The 27,804-nt window shown below is 42.7% G+C and overlaps 1 pseudogene; it reads left to right on the top strand.

Moving 5' to 3' along the window:
* Position 1: 1 nt before the first annotated feature.
* LOC117537699 lies at positions 2-27,782 on the top strand (annotated as a pseudogene).
* Positions 27,783-27,804: the final 22 nt, after the last annotated feature.

Below are 27,804 nucleotides of genomic sequence, written 5' to 3'. Positions count from 1 at the left end.
GTGAGCCGGACCACCTTCTCAGTGTCACTCCGCACTCCGGAGAACAGGGAAACACTTGAGTTTGTAGTATTTCAGGTGGAAATTCAGGTTTTGGGGGATGTTTGTTCGAGGAGGTCTCATTTGCTGACAGACCAACGTGCCCAAACACTCATTGGTCGGCGACATTTACTACCAAACTTCCTCCCAGGTATCACTCACTGTGGTGGCATTTTCCCGGCAGTGCAGTGCACGTGCTTCCTGCTCAGGATGTCCTCGGGTGAGCCGGAGGAGAGGTGACCATGGAGGCAAATCTGAGCTGTACTCTGGCTCTGCTGCTGCTGGGCTGCTCCTTCATCCACACGGTCAGTCCTCTATAATACTGTTATAATAACTACCTGGCTAGATATTATAATTCTATTAAAACTGACGTAATATTTCCAATGATGGTGTCATACGTGTCTAAAAACACTAAAATGGTTTATATTGGTGAACCAATAATTACAGTATGCAGCTCATTGTTCTCTATTCTTTAACTGTAAACACATTAGTTATAGATTCACCTTCTGGCTACTTCTGTTACTGCCGTAATATTTTTTTAAATATGGTGTCATACGTGTCTAGAAACACTAAAATGGGTTATATTGGTGAACTCATGTCTTTTCAAATTAGTTTTGTGACATTTCTGAGCATTGTAATCTGCTGTGGGGAAAACAAGTGTTTTTAATTGACTTAATATAGCTTAATTATGCAATATTATTCCTAAAATAATCCTATATAATCCCATATTTTCAGTTTTTCAGTAAATCAGATCTCTCTCATGTTGAAACACCATTACTACATTTACAGTCTGCAGCTCTCTGTTCTCTGTTCTTTAACTGTGAACACATTAATTATAGATTCACCTTCTGCTGCTGCTGCTACATTTTTAATATCAGGTCTAATTCATATGGTGGGCTCTATATTAAGACTCTGCAGCTTCCTGGGACCTTCAGTTCATTTTTAATATAAGTTATCTGCTTTTAGAGAACTGTTAGTGTTGGTTTGGATGCAACAGCAGACAACTCAAGTGGAGGATTAACTCAAATGTGATTTCTCGAGATGACGCCACCGTCTGAAAACTCACTTGAAGAAGAGACAAGTGACTCATTTTAGACTTTACAAAGCTGTTTTTCATGTCTACATCAACATGTGTCCCTTCTTCTTCATGTCTCTTCTACATCAACATGTGTCCCCTCTTCTCCATGTCTCTTCTACATCAACATGTGTCCCCTCTTCTTCATGTCTCTTCTACATCAACATGTGTCCTCTCTTCTTCATGTCTCTTCTACATCAACATGTGTTCCCTCTTCTTCATGTCTCTTCTACATCAACATGTGTCCCCTCTTCTTCATGTCTCTTCTACATCAACATGTGTCCCCTCTTCTTCATGTCTCTTCTACATCAACATGTGTCCCCTCTTCTTCATGTCTCTTCTACATCAACATGTGTCCCCTCTTCTTCATGTCTCTTCTACATCAACATGTGTCCCTTCTTCTTCATGTCTCTTCTACATCAACATGTGTCCCCTCTTCTTCATGACTCTTCTACATCAACATGTGTCCCCTCTTCTTCATGTCTCTTCTACATCAACATGTGTCCCCTCTTCTTCATGTCTCTTCTACATCAACATGTGTCCTCTCTTCTTCATGTCTCTTCTACATCAACATGTGTCCCCTCTTCTTCATGTCTCTTCTACATCAACATGTGTCCCCTCTTCTTCATGTCTCTTCTACATCAACATGTGTCCCCTCTTCTTCATGTCTCTTCTACATCAACATGTGTCCCCTCTTCTCCATGTCTCTTCTACATCAACATGTGTCCCCTCTTCTTCATGTCTCTTCTACATCAACATGTGTCCCCTCTTCTTCATGTCTCTTCTACATCAACATGTGTCCCCTCTTCTTCATGTCTCTTCTACATCAACATGTGTCCCCTCTTCTTCATGTCTCTTCTACATCAACATGTGTCCCCTCTTCTTCATGTCTCTTCTACATCAACATGTGTCCCCTCTTCTTCATGTCTCTTCTACATCAACATGTGTCCCCTCTGTGGAAAGAGACTCTGAAAGTTTCAGGAACAAAGATTCTCTCTCTTTTTGATCCATTTCTATAAAAGCTGTCTGAAAATGAGCTGATCAGATTTTGGCCACGTTGTGATGTCACAATGTTTTTTTGGCTTGTGTAACCATTAGCCAAACACCAACCAAGGTAACCGCTCCCACCTTATCACCTGAATCTCCTCCTAGAGCACCATTGTGTTCTTTTTCCTTTGCCCCGTACGATGGGCGTGAAAAGTGGTGAAAGTGGGGGATGTTGGCTTATCAGGTGCCCGCAGCTCACAGCCAGAGAGAGAGACTTTCACTTTAGTCTAAGTTATCTCAGTGGGTCTCAAACGGTTTGATCACAATTTATGTGAACACATATTTCCAAGGCACACCTTTATAATTATTAGGATAAATAACAACAGGTTTGAAATCATTCCAATGTATACTATAGGACAGTAAACCAAAAATATTGTTTAAAACTGGAGATTTAAAAATATGTATAAATAAATAAATGTTAACTAGGTAAAATAAGATATAAATGAACCACAAAAATAAAATAAGTTAGCCTACATGTATTTGTTATTGGCTATGGTAGGTTATTGGTTATGTTCACATACTTATTTAATTATTAAAATGCAACCGATCTTTTTTATATGGGTGTTTAGAGTTGTACCCTGGTTGTACCCTCTAGATCAGGTCTCTAGTAATTCGTAGAGGTTTTTCATTGCCAGCTAAAATCTTGCCTAGGGCAGCACATTGGTCAGAACCGGCCCTGGTGTTATCCCCACAGCACCCCCCATTTGAAACATGTTCCCACGGCTATGGATGCTGCAATGATCTGTTTGATGTTTCAGCCAAACTCTTTAGAGACATGTTTATATATATCTGAGAAAAAGAGTATAATAGGGGACCTTTTAAAGCTTTAGTTAATTCCCAGCTAGCGGGGAACGTTCTCACAACTTTGGCTAACATTACCTACAGGTTCTAATAATGTTTTAAAGAAACGTTTTAATCTGATGTTCAAAGAACCTTTTTAGGATGTTTATTATTTCAAATAATGTTCCTATAAGGTTTAAGGTCAACTAAGACATAACGTTTTAACTGCAACATTCAGAGGATGTTTTGAGGATGGTATTGTACACCCCAGCGCGTGCACTTCGCTCTGCATCAGCCAAACGGCTCGCTGCACCCGCACTGCGTGGGTTTGTTATCCTGGCTCCAAGATGGTGGAACGAGCTCCCCATTGGCATCAGGACAGCAGAAAGCTTACACATCTTCCGGGGCGGACTGAAAACTCATCTCTTTCGACTCCACTTCGAGCGATATAATTACTAACAAAGAACTGCTAACAGAGCACTTATATACTAATAAAGGACTGGCTATAGCCAGTTGAGTAGCACTTGAAATGTTTGGCTCTATGAAACCTTATATGATTCTGTTTTCTTCAAGGTTGTGTCTTCCTGGTCGAATGTACTTATTGTAAGTCGCTTTCGATAAAAGCGTCAGCTAAATGTAATGTAATGTAATATTGAGGCCTGAGATGACAGAAAGTTTATTTATAAAACGTTCCTTTAATGTGATATGTTAACAAAGGTGGAACGTTCTGCCTGCAACATTCCAAGGATGTGTTTTGGACGTTGTTGGAGTAACACATTACAGAAGTTCTTTATAAAACGTTCCCTCAATGTTACATGATAACAAAAGAGGAACATTTTCAAAGCAACATTCTGAAAATGTTTTCAGGATGTTGTTAAAATATTATAAAACGTTCCTGTGATGGCAAATATTAACACGGTCATGGTCAACGTCAGATTTATTTCTAGAGTGCTTTAAAAAACAAATTTGTTGCATTTGTTTTGAAAAGGATGTTTAAAAAAATCTGATGTCACCACATTTTCCTTTTGAAAAAAAACAAACACGTAATTCATGATAAGCTGTAAGCAGATATTGCATGTTTGCGGTGGCGTGTGTGAGTTCCCAGCTAGACATCTTTGGTTCTCAAAACATTCTGAGAATGTTACCATTCATTGTTCTAGGAATGTTTTCAGCGGGACGTTTTATTTTGGTTCCCAGAATGTTCTTCTGAAAGGTAGGATAACGTTCTCTAAAAACATTCTTAACATTCTTTGGTGATAACTTTCTTAAGATGTATGATCGCATTGAGACAATGAATAGGACGTATAAAAACAAATTTGCATGCCAATATTCACTCATACACTTATAATCACACTAAGGTATGCAGGCCCACAGTATTCATAATATCATGTGTAATATATCAGAAAATAATCACACTTTTTTCTGACTATAAAGGTTGTCTCGTATGTAGGTTCCAACTGTTAGATAAGCTATCTGGCCGTTTGTGAGGGCTGCGTATAAACAGTGTCCGCTGTTTATGCATATTGGGTAAAAATCGTTATTGCACCCTTTAGATTTGAGACCGACAGACAGATAGAAGAACGGACCGACTGTCACTGCCCGTCCCTGAAACCCCTGTTCTATTTCGTATAGGCTTCGCCCTCTAAGGCTATCGCTATTGGGTAATCCCCTGCGCACCCGCGCAGCACTGAAACACTTGTAGTCCACGCCCACCCGCAAGGTGGGCCCCACCCTCGGGCTCCCTTCCGGTATAAATAGGAAGGAGGCCCGACAATCTGCTCCCTCTTTTCTTTAGCACCCCGTTACTGAAGCACAAGAGACACTTCAATTGCAGAGTAAACATGAGTAACAATTGTGTGAGAGATTGTCCCTCATGTGGCTCTGGGTTCATAATGAGTTATGACCAGCACACAGTATGCGAATCCTGCCTGGGGTCAGAGCACGCGTACGCGGCTCTAAACCAGCAGGTAGCATGCACACACTGTGCATCCCTCGGGCGACAGGAAGCGGAGAGCGGACGCTCTCGCTGCTGCGGCCGAGGAGGACGATTGGCCCGTCCAGGCTTACGAGCCCGCGGACGGGGTCTTGTGTCCCTGGGGCCGAGTGCCGGGCAGGAGTCGGACAACTCCTGCCCCGCCTCCCTCCACGGTTCACCGTTCGGTTCTCCCCTCCCTCCTCTCCCCCGGACGGGGGAGACAGAGTCGGAGCAGGGTGCCAGCTTGGCGGCCGAGCATGCTTTCCCCTTCTCCGTCACCACAGCGCTACCGGCGATAGGTGGCATCCTAGGGGAACTGCCGGAGATCATACGCAAGGCGACCGCCTGCAGAGATCTCCCCGTTCCCCTAGCTCAGGAGAGGTGTGCTCCGGACGACATAACCGGAGTTTTTTCGCGGGTGCAGACGGTCAGGAATGACCCAATCTGGCCACGCTTCCCGGCCATCAGGAGGTTCCAGGAGGGGGCGGCAGCGAACCCGAGGATCCTGAAAGCTCCGGTGGCCGCATTTATTCCCCTCACCAAGGTGGAGGGGTTCACAGATGCTGGTTTCCCAGCCGCCCCTTCTCTGGAGCCGAGCTTGACGGCGTTTTTTTGGGGTAAGACAGGCCAACATAATCGCCGGACGGCGCCCCAGAGACCAGTATGTCGCCCGCCAGGCCGACATACAGAACTGGCTGCAGCAGGCATCTGTTACGGAGGGCTGTTCGGACCCCAGTTCCACGCCATGGTGGAGTCCATGAAGATGGCCGCGGAACAGGCGGACGACATTCGCCAGCATGTCAGCTGGCTCCAGCCTGCTGAGTGCCCACAGCGGCACCAGCAGCCGCGGCGTCTACGCCAGCCACAGCGGCAGCAGAAGCCGCAAGCGGAGAGACGCCCACAGCAACCGCCCTCGGCGCCAGACTCGCCCTTCGGTCGCTGCAGGGGCTCCGTCCCACGTCTCCGCTCCCCCCGCCACCCCAGAGACAGGGTCTCCCGGCGGCGAGTCAAAGGGGAGTGAGGTTTCCCCGCTCCTGGTCTGCTCCACGAGAGCCTCCGAGGAAGCGGAGCCGGTTCTGACGTTCTGGGGCTTGTGAGTAAAATAAAGTGTGATCATTTTCCAACTTTTTGTACTGAGTCATCAGTAACAAGTGTTTCTCACATATCCCCCACTCTGTGTAAACCAGCTGCCTATAACCTATCGGTTAGTAGCCAGCAGGGCTTGCTGCATAAACCTGTCAGTATTCCAGGCTGAGCGCCCGCAGCACCCGCCACGGCGTCAGGGCTCGCTGCAGAAGCCTGCAGTTTTTAATCTGTCGGTTAAATAAACTGCAGAGCTCGCTAATTAAGCCGGCTGCCACTAATCTGTTGATTAGTAGACAGCAGGGCTCGCTGCAGAAGCCTGCCGGTTTTAACCTCGGTTAATAACCTGCAGAGCTCGCGGTATTCCTCTGTCCGAGATACGCCTCCTACACACGGTCATAATAAACCCATGATTGCCGTTATAACGCCTCGTGTGGACAGCACTGCACACACCTCCATCCATCCATCCCCTGAGCGTGTACACGCCTCATGGTGAGAGCCGGAGTGAAACGCAGCGTGTGGAGGCTCCCTGGTGTGGCTCGTCGCCATGACGACCACAGAACATCTCGAGCATGTGCGCCCGCTCTCAGAGTGAGCACGTGTGTCTGATGGACAGATGGATGAGCAGGCTGATCAGCAGAGGGTACGCCCTGCAGTTCGCCTCTCCCCCCCACAGTTCAATGGGATACAGGTGACACTCCTGTCATCCCAGGAACAGTGTCTTGCGCTCCATTCGGAGCTGCAGGAACTCCTGTTGAAAGAGGCTATTTCCAGGGTTCCTCAAAGAGAAGAAAATCAGGGGTTTTTACTCCCGTTATTTTTCTAATCCCGAAAAAGACTGGGGCAATGAGACATCCTCGAACTGTCAGTATTCCACATGCTGACGATCAAACAGGTGCTGGAATGTGTTCACCAGGACGACTGGTTCACTTCCATAAACCTGAAGCACCGGTGCGTCACATTCTGCAGCGTGGCGACAGCCCTCTCCTTGATACAGCTGCTCAGCATGACTTCAGCTGGTCACGTGGGGATCCCCCTGGGTCTCCCCCACAAGAGGAGTCTCCAGAGGTGGTTCATTCGCCCGTGTATCGACCCCGTGCGTCAGAGGTAATGTGCTGGAGCTGTTCTCCGTTTTTGGAAGTATTCCAGCACTTCGCCCCGTTGCTGACAATCAAACATGTGTTGATTCGCACAGACAACAGGCCACGGCTATGGAAGCAGCCTACCTCAATCGCCAGGGAGGAGTACGATCTGCGCAGCTTCTGAACGGAGCCAGGCGGCTGCTGTTCTGGGCGCGCACACACGTTGCTCTCCATCAGAGCAATGCATATTCCGGGGCGAATTGAAACAGAGGGGCTCGCAGAGTGCAGCAGCCGTGTTATGCGAGGAGTACGGAGACTCAGACCTGTGTCACGTGCACTGGCGCCTCAGTGGGATTTGGCTTTGGTGTTACGCGCACTAAAGCAAAGCCCCATTTGAACCTGATCAGGTTCCCCTTAAACTGTTTGTCAGCCAAAGTAGTATTACTTTTACTTTTGGCTCTATCAGCGAAAAGGGTGAGTGATTTGTCTGCTCCGTCATGCCTCCGGATCCAAGGAGATGGCAGTTCAGCTGTTTTTACGCCCTAAACCCGGCTTTTATGCCAAAGGTCATCACAAGCTCTTTTAGGTCAAGAGTGATCACCTTGGATGGCTTCTTTCCCCCTCCTCACAGGTCGGAGGAAGAAGCCACGTCTCATCTCCTCTGTCCTGTGCGCGTGCTGTCCTGCTATGTGGCGCGCACGGCTGCTTTGCGCTGTTCTCAGCGCCAGTTTGTGCACTATAGAGAGCGCTCGATCGGGCAGCCTCTGTCGCAGGCATATGTCTCCTCTGGGGTGGATCTCCCAGAGAACATCAGTGCGCACTCCACCAGAGGAATGTCCTCCTCCACGGCTTTGCACGGAGGAATGTCAGAGGAAGACATTTGCACTGCTGCATCTTGGTCTTCCCCCTGTTCATTTATTACATTTTATTTGAGGGATGTCTCCCATTCCTCTCTGACACACCCGGTACGGAGTGTCTTGAGTGAGTGACGTCAGGGATCCAGCTGTTGCGCTCTCCCTGCCCTGTCTGCACGCAGAGAGCTGCCCTTGTTCCCTCTCTTTTTGTCACTGGGCAAAGTATGACCTTCATCTCTACTTTTTCACAGTGGCAGGTTTGTATTGTTCCCAGCCTTTGTCCCCTCATGGAGAATATTCATGTTATGCTATATTCGAATGGCGCAATAGGCATGGGTTATTATCTTAGCAGGTGTGTCTGTGCTTCTAGTACCGGGCGGACCCAGTGGGGCGCAGACTACATCATGCTTCGCCCTTAACCCAATAGCGATAGCCTTAGAGGGCGAAGCCTATATGAAATGGAACTGAAGTTACCTACTGTAACTCCAGCTTCTATGAGTATTGGCGAAGCCCTCTAAGTGCTGGGCCCCACTGGCTCCACGAATAGCTGAAGAAAAGTTGTTTTGTGTGAGAGCAGATTGTCGGGCCTCCTTCCGATTTATACCGGAAGGGAGCCCGAGGGTGGGGCCCACCTTGCGGGTGGGCGTGGAGTGGACAGGGTTGGGTTGTAACGGAATACATGTAACGGCGTTACGTAATCAGAATACAAAAATCAAGTAACTGTATTCAGCTCGCGTTACATTTGAAAAACGAGTAATCTGATTACAGTTACTTTCGTAAACCTGAAGTGAATACATTTTGGATTACTTATTGGAATTATTGGTGGAAAGATTTCCTCACAACATTTAATATTCATTACTAAAGGTACAGCCGAATCATCACAGCGCACAAAAAACTTTTACCGCCGCAGATGGACCGAAAAAGGGAGCGTTTGGAAAAAAGGGGCGGGTCCGCTCAGTGAAACAATAACAACGAAACATGGAGGAACACAAGTCTGTTTTTAAGTCGTGTGTGTGTAGAGGTGTGTGTGGTTAAAACACATCAGCCTGCGGTCGCTCTTTAGCCTTTCTAATGATTCTGAAGGTAAACACAGTGAAGGCGGTGCGTGAAAGGCACTGCACGCTCCTCTTCTCAGAGGCTGAGTTAACCCTCCCGCTGCCTCCTGGTGCTGCTGAGATTTCATGAAGTGAAGGAGGTGTTCCTTCTATAAAACAGCTGTGGGCAGCAGATAGGATACTGTGAGAGTCACGGACATGAATTCATAGATCAAGGCAGACTGGTGCACAGAGTATCCTGTTTTGCCAATCCGGTGCTTAAACAAATATAGCTCTACACCCCTGGCCGAAATGTCCTTAAAGTGAAGTCCGAGTTCGACATTTTAATTCATGTCCTGCCAACACTGGCAGGACAGAAGGCGACACGCCCGTTCTAAGCCGTGTCCCTCACTCCTCACATCCCAAGCTGCATCCTCAAAAGTGTATTATGTTGTTGCATCGTTTCAGAAGTTATGTTTTAGTTGTGCTCTTGATAAGCCATTAAACAGTAAATAAAAGGTTCAGTTTCCTTTTGCTTTTTATGTCTCCTGTCCTCCTCACACAAATGTTGATGTCTCTCCCAGGAGGAATCCAAGGCCTGCCACACTCCCAAGACCAGCCAGGCCTCTCTACCCACCCTGGAACAACTGTTTCCCACTGCCGCCCTAACCAACCTCCACTCCCAGCTCCCCTTTTCTAATAAACAAATGTTACTTTCACAGCTGATTCTGAGTCTGATTCTGGGTCCCCTCCAGTACATGTGACACCGACAGTGACTTGTACTAGCTGCTGGTCGCATTTTTAAAAAAAAAGAGAAAAGACTTCTGATAAATCGGACCGATAAAGCACGTTATCCTTCTCTAAAATAATAACATTCTGGCAACATGAAAAAATTGAACTTGCAGCTGAAAACGTTTTAAGAATAGTAGGGCATAATGTTCTAGCAATGTTATCAAAAACATTAAATACAGTAAAGGTTGTTACCAAGCATTTTAAGAATGTTTTCAGAGAAAGTTATCCTACCTTTCAGAAGAACATTCTGGGAACCAAAATAAAACGTCCCGCTGAAAAGATTCCTAGAACAGTGAATGGTAACATCTCAGAATGTTTTAGAACCAAACATTTCTAGCTGGGGAGGAGTGAGGAAACCCTGATTGAGTGGTTAGCATTTAGTTAAAGGTCACCTATTGTAAAGATGTCACGTTTTGGTGTCTACATAAATACGTGTCCCCTCTGTGTTGAGAGGTTCCGAAAGTTTCAGGGAAAAAGATTCACTTTTTGTCCTGATCCATTTATATAAAAACCTGTCTGAAAATGAGCTGATCAGATTTTGTTTTTTTTGTGTTGTGTCACCATTAGCTAATAACCAACCAAGGTAACCCCCTCCCATCTTATCACCTGAATCTCCTCCTAGAGCACCATTGGGTGTTTTTAAACCAATCACTTCTCAGAGGGGCGTGGCCAGCAGCAGCTCATTAGCATTTAAAGCTACAGACAGAGAATCAGCACTTTTGAAACAGAGCTGAAACAGAGGGGATTATGGGATGCTGCAATGATCTGTTTGGTGTTTCAGCCAAACTCTTTAGAGACATGTTTTTCATATATCTGAGACCTATTGATGAAAAAGAGTATAATAGGGGACCTTTAAAGCTTTAGTTCATTACTCTCTGTGTGTCCTCATTTGATTTTCTTAATGTCTTCATACTGTGTCTCAGTTACACCTCTTAAGTGCAGCTGAAGAGATGTTCTGGATTCTTTACGGACCATTAAATGTCCTGTTCATGTTCCAGTGAGCTTCATATACAGATATGTGGATGAAAACATGTCTAGGAGAGTGTGCTATATTTCGGTCAGCAATGAAACCTTTTTAAAGATGTTTTGATAACACGATATAGTCGCTGAGTAGTTCCTGAGAGTACGAATTCGTAAACCACGTTTAGCCCAGTTTCACTCGGATGTTCTTTATAAATCCAAATACTTCTCAAAACTCTGACATTACAGACATCTATCTATATTTGTGTTCTTACACGTCCAGAGGTTGTCCATCACAATAAACCTCTATAAATCTGCTTTTAGATGTATAGGATTTGCCTGAGAGTCATCAGATTAAGTTACATTCAATATCAAAGTAATCCAGTTAGTGTTGTCTTGGAAACAGGGCTTGTTAATGACCTATTTCAGCATACAGTACCTGACATGGTTAACAGTTTGTTAAATGTAAATAAAACTAACTCACTGTCTCCATTACAACATTATTACTCCACCAAAGCACTATGAGAGCAGCCAGTGTGTCTTTAGACTATTCATCCTGCCAAAAAGATTACATTTTTTATTTTTGAGACTTTTTGAACAAATCATATCTAATCTGTGCTTTTTGGGATGGAGTCGAGGTCAAATGAGATTCAGGATTGCAAACAAAAAAGCGTTCTTCTGTTTAGTTGAATCCAGAACATTAAATCCGTAATGGATCTGTGTGTCTCTTGTTTGGTGGATTAAAGAAGTCAAATGGTTTATTCCCTTCCACCACTTTTAGTTTATAGTACAGAGAAGACGTGAATCAAAATAAAGAAATTGTGAGTGAGTTTTAAAACCAGTGGAGATTACATTAGTACTCATGTGTTTGTTGTTTGTAGTCAGTTTGATTTTGTGCTGCTGTTTTAAAACGGAAGTGAAAGCCCTGGTTCATACCACTGGTACCTTAAGTACATTACCACCAGAGTTGGGTAATAATATTACTTTTGTCGGTAACGGAGTAGTGTAACGCGTTACTTTTATAATTTAGTAATCACACTACAGTTACTAACATTGCCCCGACACGCGTTACTTCGTTACTGTTATAAAATAATCACACTCACTGACAGACTAGAGGGGTTTCCGCCGCAGGTTTATATACATGTACATGTAATCTGCGCGACTTGCGAGACCACATCTCCACGTGCAGTGCTGCATAAACATGGATGAGTCTTTCATCTGTAAACTCCCTCAACGGGCCGCTCGCTCTCTTTTGTTGATCGCCCTCTCACGGGGTGAACAGTTCAATGTCCCGCTTCATTGTAGGAATTCTGTCTCTACCACTTTAGTTTGACCTCTGTTACTAAGTTATGGAATACTAAATAAATAAGTAATTAGATACCTTACCGTTATGCGCTCATAAAGAATGATAAGAATAATGCGTCTTGAACTGGTTTCATTAATTAGTGTCTTGACGTTTCACAGACTGTTAGCTTGCTGTGTGGCTGGTAGCCTATTTGAGAGCATATAAAAAGAAAGACTTGTGTTATGTCTTCCTTAATGCAATAGTAATTGGGGGGCAAGTGGAGTCTCGCAGAGGCAAAACTGTGGCGCGCACACTGTAGGTGCACCGCAGTCTGCGTGATCTGCCTGTAGGGGCGGGCCGGCCCTGCGAGTAAAGTAACGAGTTACTTTATGCAGAGAGTAACGAAGTAGTGTAATATATTACTTTTTTTTAAAGTAATATGTAATATGTAATATATTACTTTTTTTTAGTAACGACCCCATCTCTGATTACCACCATTTTTATTATTTTCCAAACAGATGCACTTACTCATTTTAAAACTACAATAACCAACTGTTTAAAAAAAAAAAGAAAGTATATCTGTGATTTTTAAATATTGTTTTTAACGGACTAAGAGATGACGTCCACATGGAGGAAGTCAGAATTACTGATGGACACTTTGTTGATTTGCTAATTCCTCTCTTTTGATAAAGTACGTTTACCTTGTTGCTAATTTACCGAAGTTTTTGTGTTCAAATTGGACTGTTTTAAATAACTAGTGTAATCAAAAAGTGGTTGTAAATGCAACTCTGACATTTTGACGTGATGTTTGAGGATTATAACATACAGAAACAAAACTCCCAAAGCACGACATGTTACATTGAAAACATGAATTATCAGCATGCTTCTGAAGTCGAGAGAGATTTGATCGGCTGCAAACTCGCAGGAAATAACGAAATATTGAAGTGTGTGTGTGTGATATACAGTAAACACACCGACGGGTCTGAAATACTGCTGAGAGCAGCAGTGTATCTCAGTGTAAACAGACCTCCCTGCACACACACTCAGTATATCATTGAAGTCAAAGTTGACACATGGACTCATTTTGTTTGAGTGTTTCACTTTCAGTAGATTGTTAAGCTGCCCTTTGTTTACACGCAATTTAAGTGTGTCTCCATGGTAACCATCAGCTGTACCAGGACACACAGGCACACACACACAAACTCACTGACCTCTGGTATTATGATGGTATGGGATGATGGATAGTTGTAACCAGCTGCACAAGTTTGGTTTGCATGTCTCTGCAACTCCATTTTGCCTCATTGTTCTTTCAATTGAAATATATTGCAGTTTAGCGGCTCAGTGTCACACACTCGGCCTCGCTCTGGCACACATCCCGCTGCTGATATTTAAGATCTTTGAATTTGGATCAGGACAGCTTTGGGCCAGTGTTGGCACCCAAAGCCAGAGCTGGAGTTTACACCAGTATTCAATAAACTGAAGCCTTGATATTTCCATCATTACTTCAACAGTTAAGGAAGTTAAGAGGCCTGAGTAGAATGAATAGATCTAACCCTGACTAAATAATCACAAACCACTAACGGATAAAATTCCAACAAACCTCCGTAGAAAAAGTGAGAACAAAACTCAGCTTTAAGTAAAACAGGAGTATGAAATACTAAAATGAGATGTACAGTACATTTAAGGGAACATTTCTCTAAAGTTCCCCCTATGAATCCTCCTGAAGAAGCTGCAGATTAAAGGACGTGCTTCCAGGACACAGAGAGTCTGAGCCTCTGAGTGACGCTGAGCTTTGTTCACGTTGAGATAATATTCCTAATATTTATTTCCTCTCGTCCCGACAGGTTAATGGAAAGTTTCCTCACTGCCAGTTCTACTGGGAGATGCAGAGAGCCAAGAAGGAGTGTGAGACGCTACTGCAGCAACAGACAGCTGCGAGCACAGGTACACACACACACACACACACACACACTCAATATACACACACACACACACTCAATACACACACTCAGTACACACACATAAGGAAAACAATTTTTTTTTTCCATGACTAAAAACTCTGGTATCCGTGGGAATACAAATTAAAAAAAAATTGCTCACAAAAACATTTCTGTGTGTGTGTGTGTGTGTGTGTGTGTGTGTGTGTGTGTGTGTGTGTGTGTGTGTGTGTGTGTGTGTGTGTGTGTGTGTGTGTGTGTGTGTGTGTGTGTGTGTGTGTGTGTGTGTGTGTGTGTGTGTGTGTGTGTGTGGTGTGTGTGTGTGTGTGTGTGTGTGTGTGTGTGTGTGGTGTTGTGTGTGTGTGTGTGTGTGTGTGTGTGTGTGTGTGTGTGTGTGTGTGTGTGTGTGTGTGTGTGTGTGTGTGTGTGTGTGTGTGGGGTGAGGTCATTTACAGTATGTGAAGAGGAGGGTGTGCCTGGATGCAGTTCAGCCTGTGTTGCAACACACTCCCTTTCAATCATTTATTTACCTCTCAGGACAAATACTCCGGACTCATGAGGAAGTGCAGACACACACACACACACACACACACACACACACACACGCACACAGTTTTTTCTAAAAGGTCATGTGCGCCTCAGTGTTTAACCACAGTGATAATACAAATGTGTCTGTTTAGTTTGCAGCTTTTAGACTGTGGGTTTTTTCTCACGCCTGTCTATAGTGTGTGTGTGTGTGTGTGTGTGTGTGTGTGTGTGTGTGTGGTGTGTGTGTGTGTGTGTGTGTGTGTGTGTGTGTGTGTGTGTGTGTGTGTTAAACTCGCAGAAATCATATTTTAGAGGACAAAGCTCCATCAGATACTCCTATTAAACAGCACTGCCATTATCATTTATTTCCAGTGATAGAAGTTGAACATGTCGTACTTACTTTTCATACTTTAAATTATGTTTAATGTCTATATATATTTTTTTAACTTATTTTATCTTCGATCTTTTGAATGCAGGACTTCACTCGTTACAGGCTATTTCTACACTTCGGTTATTATTAAGTCAAAGTACATGTATAAATAAGTGCAGTCTGCCATGAATAATACATCAAAATGCTTAAATCGTTCTATGGTCTGTACACACAGTCCTCAAACGTCTAACCTTCAGAGGATCCAGAGCTTTATGCTCCTGACGGTTGGCAGGAGATCAGTGGGTTTGAATCAAGGAGCTCCGCCAAACATGAAGTGGTGGGGGTCTAACAATCTATACCTCTAATGTGTGTATGTGTCTAGGATGTCTCGGCGAGTGGGACAACGTCTCGTGTTGGCAGAGCGCAGACTTCAACGAGGTGAAGACCCTCCCCCTGCCCCTCCCCCATCCTGCGCCTCTTTGGGAAAAACGGTGAGGGCAACAACATCATATCTGATCTTAATGTTTACATCCGGACACACGCAAAGATGTGTTTCAAGGTTTTATCAACTGTTAAAGGTTATAACTGTGTGTGTGTGTGTGTGTGTGTGTGTGTGTGTGTGTGTTGTGTGTGTGTGTGTGTGTGTGTGTGTGTGTGTGTGTGTGGTGTGTGTGGTGTGTGTGTGTGCTGTGTGTGTGTGTGTGTGTGTGTGTGTGGTGTGTGTGTGTGTGTGTGTGTGTGTGGTGTGGTTTGTGTGTGTGTGTGTGTGTGTGTCAGGTAAAATGAGCAGGAACTGCACACAGAGAGGCTGGTCTGACGTTTACCCCGTTGTCTCTGTCGCCTGCTGGTCCCCCCCCCACTGATGAACCCAGCGAGGTGAGTCTCTTTCTGTGAGACGTGTGTGTGTACTGTGCACGTACAGTTGGATATTGATGACAGGGATGTGTGTGTGTGTGTGTGTGTGCGTGCAGTGCAGTGCAGAAGACCCCCTAATCTGAGCTGTGTGTGTTCAGTTTCCTCTCCACTGTGAAGCTGCTGCAGATACTTCAGTGTTTGCACGATGATTGTGCTGCTCTGGCTGATACGTGCAGACAGTTGCCTTACATTAAGTCCCACAATGCACCATTTAAATTATCTGCAACCCAGCCCCAAAAAAACTATTTAAGACACCAAAAACTAATGAATTACAAAAACAGTTTAGACCGTAACAGTTTCAGTTAAATCAGCAGAACAGTTATAGCATTACAAAAGCTGATTTAAAGGTTAAGGCAGAAATCTGAAAATGCTGTGTTTAGTGTTTGTTACCACAACAGTTTCCAAGCACACAGGAAGTCCCACACAGAGAGCAGAACGGGCTGGAAGTGCAGATCACACTGCATTCAGTGAGTGGATCATATCTGTGACCTACGTACAGCAGCACCACAGACCCAGTTTACATGAGCTGATTTAATACGTTTCAATGAGGATGTTTGTTCAGCATTTTCTACTTCCTATACTTCAAAATATATTCTGCATTTCTGGCAATGTACTTCAGCTGCCAGCATTCCCACTGCAGGGTATGAAGGGATTTGTTTTTGTTTTGCTTAAAATATAAAAATCCTCAAACTAGAAATCTCGACGCACCACCCGATGCTTAGGAGATACTTTCTCATTTAGTTTGTCTACATGTTAACAGCTTTTGAATCAAGGAAATGTTGTACTTCTGACTTTATTTGACCAACTCTGAAACTTCCGGATAACTTCAGAAAACTTCAGGATTGTGGCTTTTGTCGTCCGTTACTTTTGAAATGCATTAGCTCAGTATAAAAGGAGGAAGGATCACAATATGTCAAATATTTTCTAATACAGGGTTAGGGTTAGGGTTAGACATGGTCCCCAGACGAGAGTCGTCAAATGTCAATGTGTCTATTAAAGTGACAAACGGACCTAAATAACAAACAAAAAAAGCGCAGGAATCCACCTCCAATGAAGTGTGAACATATTGTTATCACTCCGATAGTCAGATGTAGGTTTTACGGTTTCCGCGCTCATCGGTTGTGGTGAAGCCAGAGGGCTGATTTCATATTTGCAGTTTAGTGTGTCAGCATCTCTGTGTTTATCTGAACAAAGAAGACGGGCTGACAGAGATGAGGGAAGAGGAAGATCAGACGTGAGGAGAGAGGAAGGAGAGCTGACATACAAAACACAAAAGCACAATTTGATTATGTTTTTGTACGTTTACGCAATATAATTCAGATTTTGTGTGTAAATACCAAATAGACTCCTTAAAATGTATCTAAAATACATCCTACTTGAACACAGAGGTTATTTTTGGTATGATCCTACTGGAACTATTCCCGTCTCATTGCCTATGAATGCAGAATCTATTTAAAGGGATCAGTGTGCTCATAATCTCATCTTCTATCCTTTTACTCTGGGCTTTATATTCCATACTTCCTCACCACTGGAGAGCAGCTGCATGTTGTTGTGGCGAGACGCTGGCTTAACTCTCAGCGGCTGCAGCTGGGAGCTTCAGCTGCTCTGTAATCCCCCTCCTCTGAAGGTACAGTGGAGGAACTCATATCCCTCCTATCTCAGAATGACGGCATATTGCAAACATCTCCTTGTCGTTTTCTCTACAGTCTTAAAGCATGTTGTATATCGTCCTGTTTGATGCCACGGAGCTTATCTTCTGACCGTCCCTGTTATTGCTTGTACTCACAGCTGCATTCCACGACCCTTTGGATTATTTCGAGCTTTAAATAAGCAGGTAATATCCAGGTTCACGGGAACATCCTGAAACCATTATTGAGGCCACACAGCGCTCTCTCATTTTCTGTGAGTAGAAAAGGAAGTGGAACTCCTTCGTTGTGCTACCGTTATTTTAATTGGCACTTCACAAGATTTAAATTTGGATCAAGCTGATACTTTAAACATTGTTTTAGCTGTGAGATGTGTGCACTTGCTGTCTGTCCACAGCACATCTGGCATTCTGCTGGGCCCATCAAACACATATTTGTTGTGCTAATTTTGTACTATTGCTCTACGATATTGTGTGTGTGCAATGATTTACTCTTTTCAGAAACATGTTATTGACTGCTGACTTCTTAAAACTCTTCAGCGGCCATTAGGGGATCCAAGTGAAAGCTGATAGTTAGCTAGTCAACTCACAACAACTCACCTCTTCAATCTGGATTTTAATGTGTGATTGTTTTTGTATTATTTGACTTTAACTTTAACTATATATTTATGTGTTGTTCTTTTCTTTTCACTATATCTGTAAAGCGTCTTTGAGCACCTGTAAAAGCGCTAACAAAATAAATATATTATTATTATTATAGTTAGCAGCTTGTGGGAATCCTACGGTGTCTTTTGGCGGAACACTGACCATTTCTGTTCAGATTTATGAATTTCTTACTCGTGCATGCTTACACAGTGAAGAAAGAATAAAGAATCAGAACATTTTTCATGATTTGAATTAAATATGGGATGAAACTGATATCAGACGTTCATGTAAAACTCTCACACGACTATTGCAGTATAATGCAAGTCTCATTTATCCTGTCATTAACTAACTTCTTCCCAAACACTTGCATTCTCACTGAAACCTAATCTAAGTAGGCTGATAGTAACAGGACGATGTTTTGCACTTGAGATTTTGTATGTTTAAACCATGGTTTAAACTCATTGGAGGTTTTAATAATGTGTCAACAAGCGGCTGTTGTGTTTCCAGCCTGTGTCATAGATACAGATTTAGGATGAGCGATATATTTTTATTTGTTTAATTTAAGGGATTAAAACTGATTGAAGCAGAGAAAAGCTAATACAGAAATAGTACAGACACTAATGAGATCATGAGCTGAACATAGAGCACCATGACGGAAAACAGTAGAACATAAAGATGAATATTGACACACACACACACAGACTGATCCTCTCCAGAGCCCTCAGGTGTGGGATTCCCGCTCTTTCTCTCACTGAAGCTTCTTTTTGTTTCCTGTTGGAGAGACAGAGGTTTTCCATCTGGAGAACATTCAGCTGAGACCAGACGTCACCTCTGGCACTCACACACAGATACACACACTTCACACACTGTGGAAACAGAGGATTGTCCTCTCTGATCACAGAATACATTTTAATCAACAAGCGTTCACACATGTAGACTCGAACAATGGAGACATGAGAGGATGTATTGGAACTTTAACCTTTTTAAGAAGAGATTAAAATGTGTCCAGGAAGTGTGAAGCTGATATTAAACCCCACATTTCTTGTATGTGAAAACCTACTTGAGAGTAAATCTAATTCCGATTCTGATATGTTTCTATACTATAAAAAAAAAAGTACATACTATATATGCTGTTCATTTTCCCCCAAACTGTTGTCACCATGCTGGGGAAATACCTTTGTTTGAATATGATTTATGCGATAAAGCATTAAGGCTTTCTGTCAGAGAAACCTATCTATATGGATTATTGCCTTGATTTAATTTATTTTATTTTTTTGTATTTAGTGATATAGGAGTACAAGACAATACAAGACAAGTGCATACAAGTACAGTGTCACATATATACAGAAGACAGTAAGGGGCATTTACAAGTAAAGACAAAAAACAAATTACAAAATATACATGGAGACAACAAAAGAAAACTAAAACATTGGGTGTGTGCGCGTGTGCGTGTGCGTTTGAGGGATTAGACAAATAGAGAGTATTAATTCATTGATACTTTTAATTAATAATCCTCATTCCGATATCAGCCCCCACCCCTTTCTGCTTCTTTAAGGTCATGCTACTATTTACATGCCCCCCCTCTAGGATACATGACTATTATTTTGTTACTCAAATCAATTGCCTTGATTTAAAACCGTAGACGGCACACAGGAGCAGAACACCAAGTCAGTCGACAGATTTAATCTCCTCTCGCGGCCAGGAAGCTGCTCAGCCTGCAGTTGAGCATCGCTTTCATTCTGCGGTGTCAAAGAGGGAAGGACAGAAGGATGGAGGGAGGCGTGTTTTGGACATAGAAGGAAATGTGGCTGTAGTGACCCGAGCCGGCAGGTCATCATCCGCCTCATGCCTGAGAATCACAGGCAGGAATGAGACTGTGATGCCAGGCTGTGTGTGTGTGTGTGGTGTGTGTGTGTGTGTGTGTGTGTGTGTGTGTGTGTGTGTGTGTGTGTGTGTGTGTGGTGTGTGTGTGTCTGTGTGTGTTGGTGTTGTGTGTGTGTGTGTGTTGTGTGTGTGTGTGTGTGTGTTGTGTGTGTGTGTGTGTGTGTGTGTGTGTGTTGTGTGTGTGTGTGTGTGTGCTGTGATGTGTGTTGTGTGTGTGTGTGTGTGTGTGTGTTGTGTGTGTGTGTGTGTGTGTGTGTGTGTGTGTGTGTGTGTGTGTGTGTGTTGTGTGTGTGTGTGTGTGTGTGTGTGTGTGTGTGTGTGTGTGTGTGTGTGTGTGTGTGTGTGTGTGTGTGTGTGTTCAGAGTGGACAGAAACTGGGAATGCCACAATGGAATTTCCTTTTATCTTAGATTAGATTTACTTTATTAATCCCAAATTGTGAAATTCTTCTGTTAAAGCAGCATGGCATTGCATATTAAAATAAATAGAATATGCAACATATTCTGTAGCATACACATATTTATTCATATTGTATACAAAAGTGTAATTTACGTTCTATAGTGTATGTAAATGTATTCTCTCTACAGTGTCCATAACTGTCTTTATTTATACCGGCTGTATAGTGTATACGCTCTATGCTACTGTTAATACCCATAAATACTGTTCATACTGTATATACTTTAGCCTTTTTCTGTCATATGTATATGCTTGTCTCAGTACTTGTGTAATCTTGTGTAAATAATATATACATATTAACAAAGAAAGATGAATATCCATGGAGTATCTATAAATTACACAATATAAAATATACAGAATATGTTGGACTGCACTGTAATGGACCATCTTACTACCAAAACAAAGAATACTATACACATACAATAGTGCGAGATGTGTTATTGAAAGGGGAAAAAAGTTTAAATGATTTTGGTTGTTTAACACGAGACTTCTATATATAAGTTGCATGTACTTGTATGACTTATCTTAATCTTAACCTTATCTTAACCCTATCTTTGACATGAATGCTTTGTATGTATTGATGATTATTTATTGGAGGTTCTAAACATGTGTCTGGGTCTTAAAGATGTGGATGAAATAAAAAAGCATGTTAAAGGGAAGGGGGGTAACCGTTAGTGTGTGTGTGTGTGTGTGTGTGCACAATCTCATGCATGTCCAAATGTATACACTGAGTGAGAGTGTGTGAATGTCCGGTTTATTGCCAGATGGTGTCAGGCATGGGGAATGTTGTTTATACATGATGAGAGAGCGATGAACGGCAGGCACCGACACACTCACTCACTCACACACACATACACACACCAGGCAGTAATTCAAGGCTCTTAAGTATAGATCCATCTCTGTGTCTGCGTGTTTTAGAGCCGTTTTGAAATGGACCAGAATCCTATCCCGATGCTGTTTTTATTGTGAACGAGCCGCTCCCTGCTGTAAAAAGACACATGAGACCCCAGAAGCTCAATGAGTGATGTTGATGATGACTTGTTCATCTTCCAGTTGTATCACTGTGTGGGAAACAGGCCTGGAAATGGCTGAACTGAGGAGATGTGTTTGTCTTTTTTGGCAGGGAATCAACCTGAACTCATCTAAAGATCATTACTTAATCAAACATGCTAAGAAAGTAATTTTTAGAAACCTCTGCCGTGGATCTATTCCTCAGAGGCATGAGAAAAGATCCATAATCACAGAGAATACTCGTTTCTGATTGGCCGCAGGTTGAAGGGGAGCCCTCATCATCAGATCTATAAACGCACAATGCTCCTGATGTTTTTGTCACCAGGCAACAGCTTTGTTTACTTGTTGGAGGTGTAAACAATAATTATTCAGGCAGCTATTTCTACTGTATGTGGATGAGAGAATAGATGATGGAGAGCAGCGCCCTCCAGTGGCTGTAATTGTCCTTAACCAAAACCATTAACTATTGATGCAGTTGAGCTTAAACTACTTAATTGTAATAGTTGTTTACTTATACATTTGTCTAACTCTGTGTTGTGTGTGGTGTGTGTGTGTGTGTGTGTGTGTGTGTGTGTGTGTGTGTGTGTGTGTGTGTGTGTGTGTGTGTGTGTGTGGTGTGTGTGTGGTGTGTGTGTGTGTGTGTGTGTGTGTGTGTGTTTAGCTGATCTTCTACAGAGTGGTGAGGATCCTCTCCACTCTGGGCCACAGCCTGTCCCTCATCACTCTGCTCACCAGCACCATCATCATCTGCTTGTTCAGGTAACACACACACACACACACTCACACACACACACACACACACACAATACCCACATTTCCAACCATAAAACTGGTTGAATATGAATAAAACAACAAAGGTGTCTTCTACGTACGCTGTATACTTTTATTTTAAGAATATTCCGTACATTTTCTTTTGCCTAAACAAAATCATCCTGCATGCTTTCAGTTCCATTGATTTGTTATAATTCCATATACATGTATAGCTGAAAAACAAAAGGTTGTCAAACACGTCTGATACATTAGATATCCAAAAAGCAGTAAATGTCACCATTTACTATAGAACAGCCAATCGACTTTAATTAATTAATGTATGCTAATTTGACATTTAAATCTCCAATGATAGTTGACAGTTTAAAGTTCAATATTTGTGTGAGACACCAAATACTGTGCACAGACCCTAGTGTTTTTCTGACTGTCAAAAGCAATAATAATAACTTGAATTGATATAGCGCCTTTCATAACCTTAAGGTCGCTTTACAAAGAAACATAAGGAGAAGACATAAAAACAGGGGGCAGAAATGGAAGTGTAACATTGCAGTGGGGGGGGGGGGAGTGAGTTATTGTTGGAAGGCTATGTTGAACAGATGAGTAAGACACACTTTTAACTCATATTATATAAAGGATTCATAATATAAACAGTGTTAAACGCACGTGTGTCCTCCTCACACACACAGAGCTCTCAGGGTGATAACAGTTTGTTGTAGAGTCTGACGCACGCTGGATCAACTCCAGCTGTTCCCTCAGCTGCTATCAACCTGTTCAGAGAGCACATCCCTCACCCTCTGTAAACACAAACACACTTCTCCTCATGCCTGTGTGTGTGTGTGTGTGTGTGTGTGTGTGTGTGTGTGTGTGTGTGTGTGTGTGTGTGTGTGTGTGTGTGTGTGTGTGTGTGTGTGTGTGTGTGGTGTGTGTGTGTGTGTGTGTGTGTGTGTGTGTGTGTGTGTGTGTGTGTGTGTGTGTGTGTGTGTGTGTGTGTGTGTGTGTGTGTGTGTGTGTGTGTGTGTGCACACATACAGGAGGCTCCACTGCACGAGGAACTTCATCCATCTGAACTTGTTTTTGTCCTTCATGCTGCGAGCCGTTGCCGTGCTCATTAAAGACGAGCTGCTCTTCTCAGACGACCAAAACACAGACTGCAGCACGCAGCCCTCGCTGGTGACCTCACACACACATTCACATCATTATATTCAGTGTTATTGTTGTCTTTTATTGTAATGAAGTGTGTTGTTGTTGTTGTAGGTGGGCTGTAAGGCCAGCCTTATCTTCTTCAACTACTTCATCATTGCCAACTTCTTCTGGCTGCTGGTGGAGGGTCTGTACCTGCACACGCTGCTGCTCGTCATCCACCGCTACTCCACCCGCCTCTCCAGCTACATGCTCATCGGCTGGGGTACGCTGCACCACAGCAGGGGCTCTGGGACATGTTTTTAGTTTTCATATGTTTGTTGGTGTTGGGAAAATATGTTTAAAATCTTATAGTGATTAGCCAGACTAGCCTGTTTTCATTGTTCCTTACTATACTACAGGATATATAATGACGAGTGTTCTAGTCTTTCTATTGTTTTAATATGGACTGTTAATATCAAAGTTACTATTTTTAAAAATGCGGTTGCTACTACTGTACAGACTGCAAGCCAGATGGTGTATGATGTTGTTGTTTGCAGGAAGAAATGTCCAATGGATTAGGATGACCTGAAACTCACTTATCTAGACTCAGATTTAAGTGTGGATATAGTTAGAAATGAATGCATTTATAAATAACACATACACTGCTTCCATTTTAATTGTTCTATAAACCAAAACCCAGGTTGATTTGACAGGTGTCATAATCACCAAGAACAAATCTACACATAATGGTTTTAACTCAATCACAACCTTCTCAGACATATGATTTTTCTTGACTAAGATGAGAAGATCGAAGCCTGTATTGTAAATGTAAAGTGATACCCAGCAGCTGCTTCGTTTAGCTTAGTATAAAAACTACTAACAGTGGGAGAAAGCTGGCCCAGCTCCGTCTGATTGTTAAAAAAATCTGCACACCAACATCTCTTTATTCAAATAAACATGTTACATATTCTTTGTTAAATCCTTGCAAAGGTGTACACATATCAGTAGATCAGCAGATTGATGTATTTGATGAAAAGGTCGGGTGGTAGACATTCTCCTGGCTCCTCTGTGTTGGCTCAGGTCTGTTCTGCTGCCATGCTACTCCTCCCTCCATCATCCATCACCACTTTACCAACACTTCCTCCCTATAGCATCAACATTCAGCTCCAGATGTTTATGTATGTGTGTGTGTGTGTGTGTGTGTGTGTGTGTGTGTGTGTGTGTGTGTGTGTGTGGTGTGTGTGTGTGTGTGTGTGTGTGTGTGTGTGTGTGTGTGTGTGTGTGTGTGTGTGTGTGTGTGTGTGTGTGTGTGTGTGTGTGTGTGTGTGGGTGACTGTGGTCTAGCATTACTATACTTGTGGGGACCTAAATCTGTTTACATAGTCACGTGTGGGGACTGGCTTCCCTTATGGGGACAAAATGGAGGTCCCCATGAGGGGAATCATTAATTTTAGGGTGAAGACTTGGTTAGGTTTAGGATTAGGGTTAGGCATGTGTTGGTTAAGGTTAGGATAAGTCTCCAGGAAATGCATGTAAGTCAATGCAATGTCCCCTGAAGTGATGTATACATTGTGTGTGTGTGTGTGTTGTGTGTGTGTGTGTGTGGTGTGTGTGTGTGTGTGGTGTGTGTGTGTGTGTGTGTGTGTGTGTGTGTGTGTGTGTGTGTGTGTGTGTGTGTGTGTGGTGTGTGTGTGTGTGTGTGTGTGTGTGTGTGTGTGTGTGCGCGAAGACGTCATGTTTTCTGCCTGGCACCACGTGAGGTTGTGCAGACTGAGAGTCTAAACAGACTTTCTCTCCTCCCTCAGGAATCCCTTTTGTTTTCATGGTAGCGTGGATCATATGCAGGATAAACCTGGAGGACACGCGGTGAGTCTGTGACGCCTGTCAGCCTCTGGTGGCCTCTATCCGCGCTGCACACAAGATTAAAGAAAACATGTAGAAAAACCTTATTAGATAAAATTACAAATAATTGAAATGATGAAATACAGGTCATACAAAAACAAGATACATTATAGTGTTGTTGCTTAAGGAATGAATGCAGACTTCAAATTTAGGATGAACTTTCTCAGATGTTTAAGGTTTAATGTAAATAAAGATACATATTTGATAATTTGAGGTGGGTAACAATACTGATATTTGTTCTTGTTTTCAGGTGTTGGGAGATGAATGAGAACCCTATCCCCAACCGGCTGATAAACTGGCCCATCATGGCGTCTGTCATTGTGAGTTTTGCACCAACATCTTAAGGTTATAACTTTAGTTTTTGTGTCTTGATTTATTTTTGTTTATTGCTACTCATTATCCTTTTAGTCCATTAAATCACTTATTTAGTATCCTGGTCTTTCTGGAGTTGGATAAAAAACGTTATTTACTAGAAGGTTTAGATTTGTCTCCCTTTCTTTCGTGTTTCTCTACAAGATCAACTTCATCCTGTTCATCAGCATCATCCGCATCCTGGTGCAGAAACTGCGCTGCACTGATGTCGGAGGAAATGAGCAATCACAATACAGGTATATTATTTAAAGAGGGCTTTTAGGTAACTTTCTGGCAGCCTAAAAAATGTTTTATAATGAAACTAAACACAATATCCTACAATTTCTGATGGAGAGAAGGAACACAATTCTGCCCTTTCACTAAACAAAACACTGCAAACAAATGTGTTGCCAATAGCACATTTAGCCCATTCATAAATGTTATGTATTGAGTGTGTAACTATGTGTGTGTTTGTGTTCTGTAGACGTTTGGCCAAGTCCACCCTCCTGCTGATCCCTCTGTTTGGAGTGAACTACGTGGTGTTTGTCTACCTGGTGGAGCCCACTGACAAAAACATGAATCACATCAAGATCTTCTTTGACCTCGCCCTCGGATCCTTCCAGGTAACGATTGACTATTAAAGGATTTAATTCAGAACTATATTACTTGTTAGACCCTTTTATCCAAAGCGACTTACATACTCAATACTGTGGGCAATCCCCACAGGAGCAATTTGGGGTGAAGTGTCTCAGGGACACAACGACATGCTGACTGCAGTGGGGTTTGAACCTGTGACCCCCTGATCCGAACACCTACGCACAACCCACTGCACCACACGCCTCCGTATATCTAAAGTAGAAACTTTATGGACGTCTATAAATGTCCTTCCTGACATGACCGTTCATAATTGCCTGTTTTAGTCTACTATTAGTTATTGACTATAATTTTATTTGCTATTTGTTTGTGTCTTGATCGCCTTAAAACTCAAGCTCAAGTTTTTTACAGAACAAAACACATTTAATGTTATGTAGTAGTCGTGTTATCGCCTAATGAATGAAGTACATGTCATTATTTTAAACCAACAAAACTATGCTAAGATAATGCTAATCAGTAACCGTGGTGTGTTTCAGGGTTTAATTGTGGCTGTCCTTTATTGTTTCCTAAACAGCGAGGTGAGCCTACGCACACATACACACACACACACACACACACATACACACACACACACACACACACACCACACACACACACACACACACACACACACACACACACACACACACACACACACACATTAAACATTACATTCTCTGATTCACAGAAACTAAATTCTACTTTGTGTATGTGTATAAAGGTCCAGAGCGAGCTGAGGAGGACGTGGAGGAGTTTATCTCTCAAGCGCTACGTGGGGCGGGACTACAGACCACATGCTATGTCAATGAGCAGGAACGGCACCGAAAACTCTGCCCACTTCCCCAGAAACTCTCGAGCTCAGTCCATCCTGCAGACTGAGACCACGGTGCTCTGACCGGGAGAAAAAACTGTTTTTATATAAAGACATTCAGAATTGAAGATTACATTCAGAGTTCATCTGAATTACACTCTCACTCAAGGACTCTTGTAGACATATCGTTCGCTGCTGCAGGGACTGAACCTGTTTCCTGCAGAAGTTTCTGAGGCGAAGGACTTCTGGTTTCACCGCGTGTGCCTCCTGATTCTCATTTTATTAATTCATAAAGCACATGAGAGAGTGCATGCTGAAATCCAGCAGAACACAGACCTGCATCTTCTTTCATCTGATTTAACGTTGGAAAAAGGAGAGGATATCATCTGTTACATTGAAGACAACTTTAGACTTTAATAATAAGTCTGGATTTCATGATTCACGGTGGTCATGATATATTTTATTTTTTCATTATGAAAGAGTCTTCAAAACAAAGAATATTTAAACAACCCAAAAATAAATGAATGTATTAGAAAATATATATTGAAATATATTGTTTTATTGAATTAATAACCCAAAAAGTAAATGTGAAAATGTTTTGGCTTGTAACCTCTTAAAATTAGGCAACATCTACTGGCAACCCTTAGAATCTTTTTTAAATGATCCAGTAGTTTTCAATACAAAAAACGTGAATGTGTTAATGTTTATGTACAGGAGGGCGAAGGAGTTTTATAAGCTTTTGCATAAATTGTAAACCTATGACTGTATATGTTTTATGTATAAATACTTTTGTCAGTGAAACAGAGTCATGTTTGTTTTTCCT

Source organism: Gymnodraco acuticeps, unplaced genomic scaffold, assembly GCF_902827175.1.
Source record: "Gymnodraco acuticeps unplaced genomic scaffold, fGymAcu1.1, whole genome shotgun sequence".
NCBI lineage: Eukaryota > Metazoa > Chordata > Actinopteri > Perciformes > Bathydraconidae > Gymnodraco > Gymnodraco acuticeps.
The sequence above is the reverse complement of the archived record's forward strand: the minus strand, read 5'-3'. Positions and strand labels throughout refer to the sequence as shown.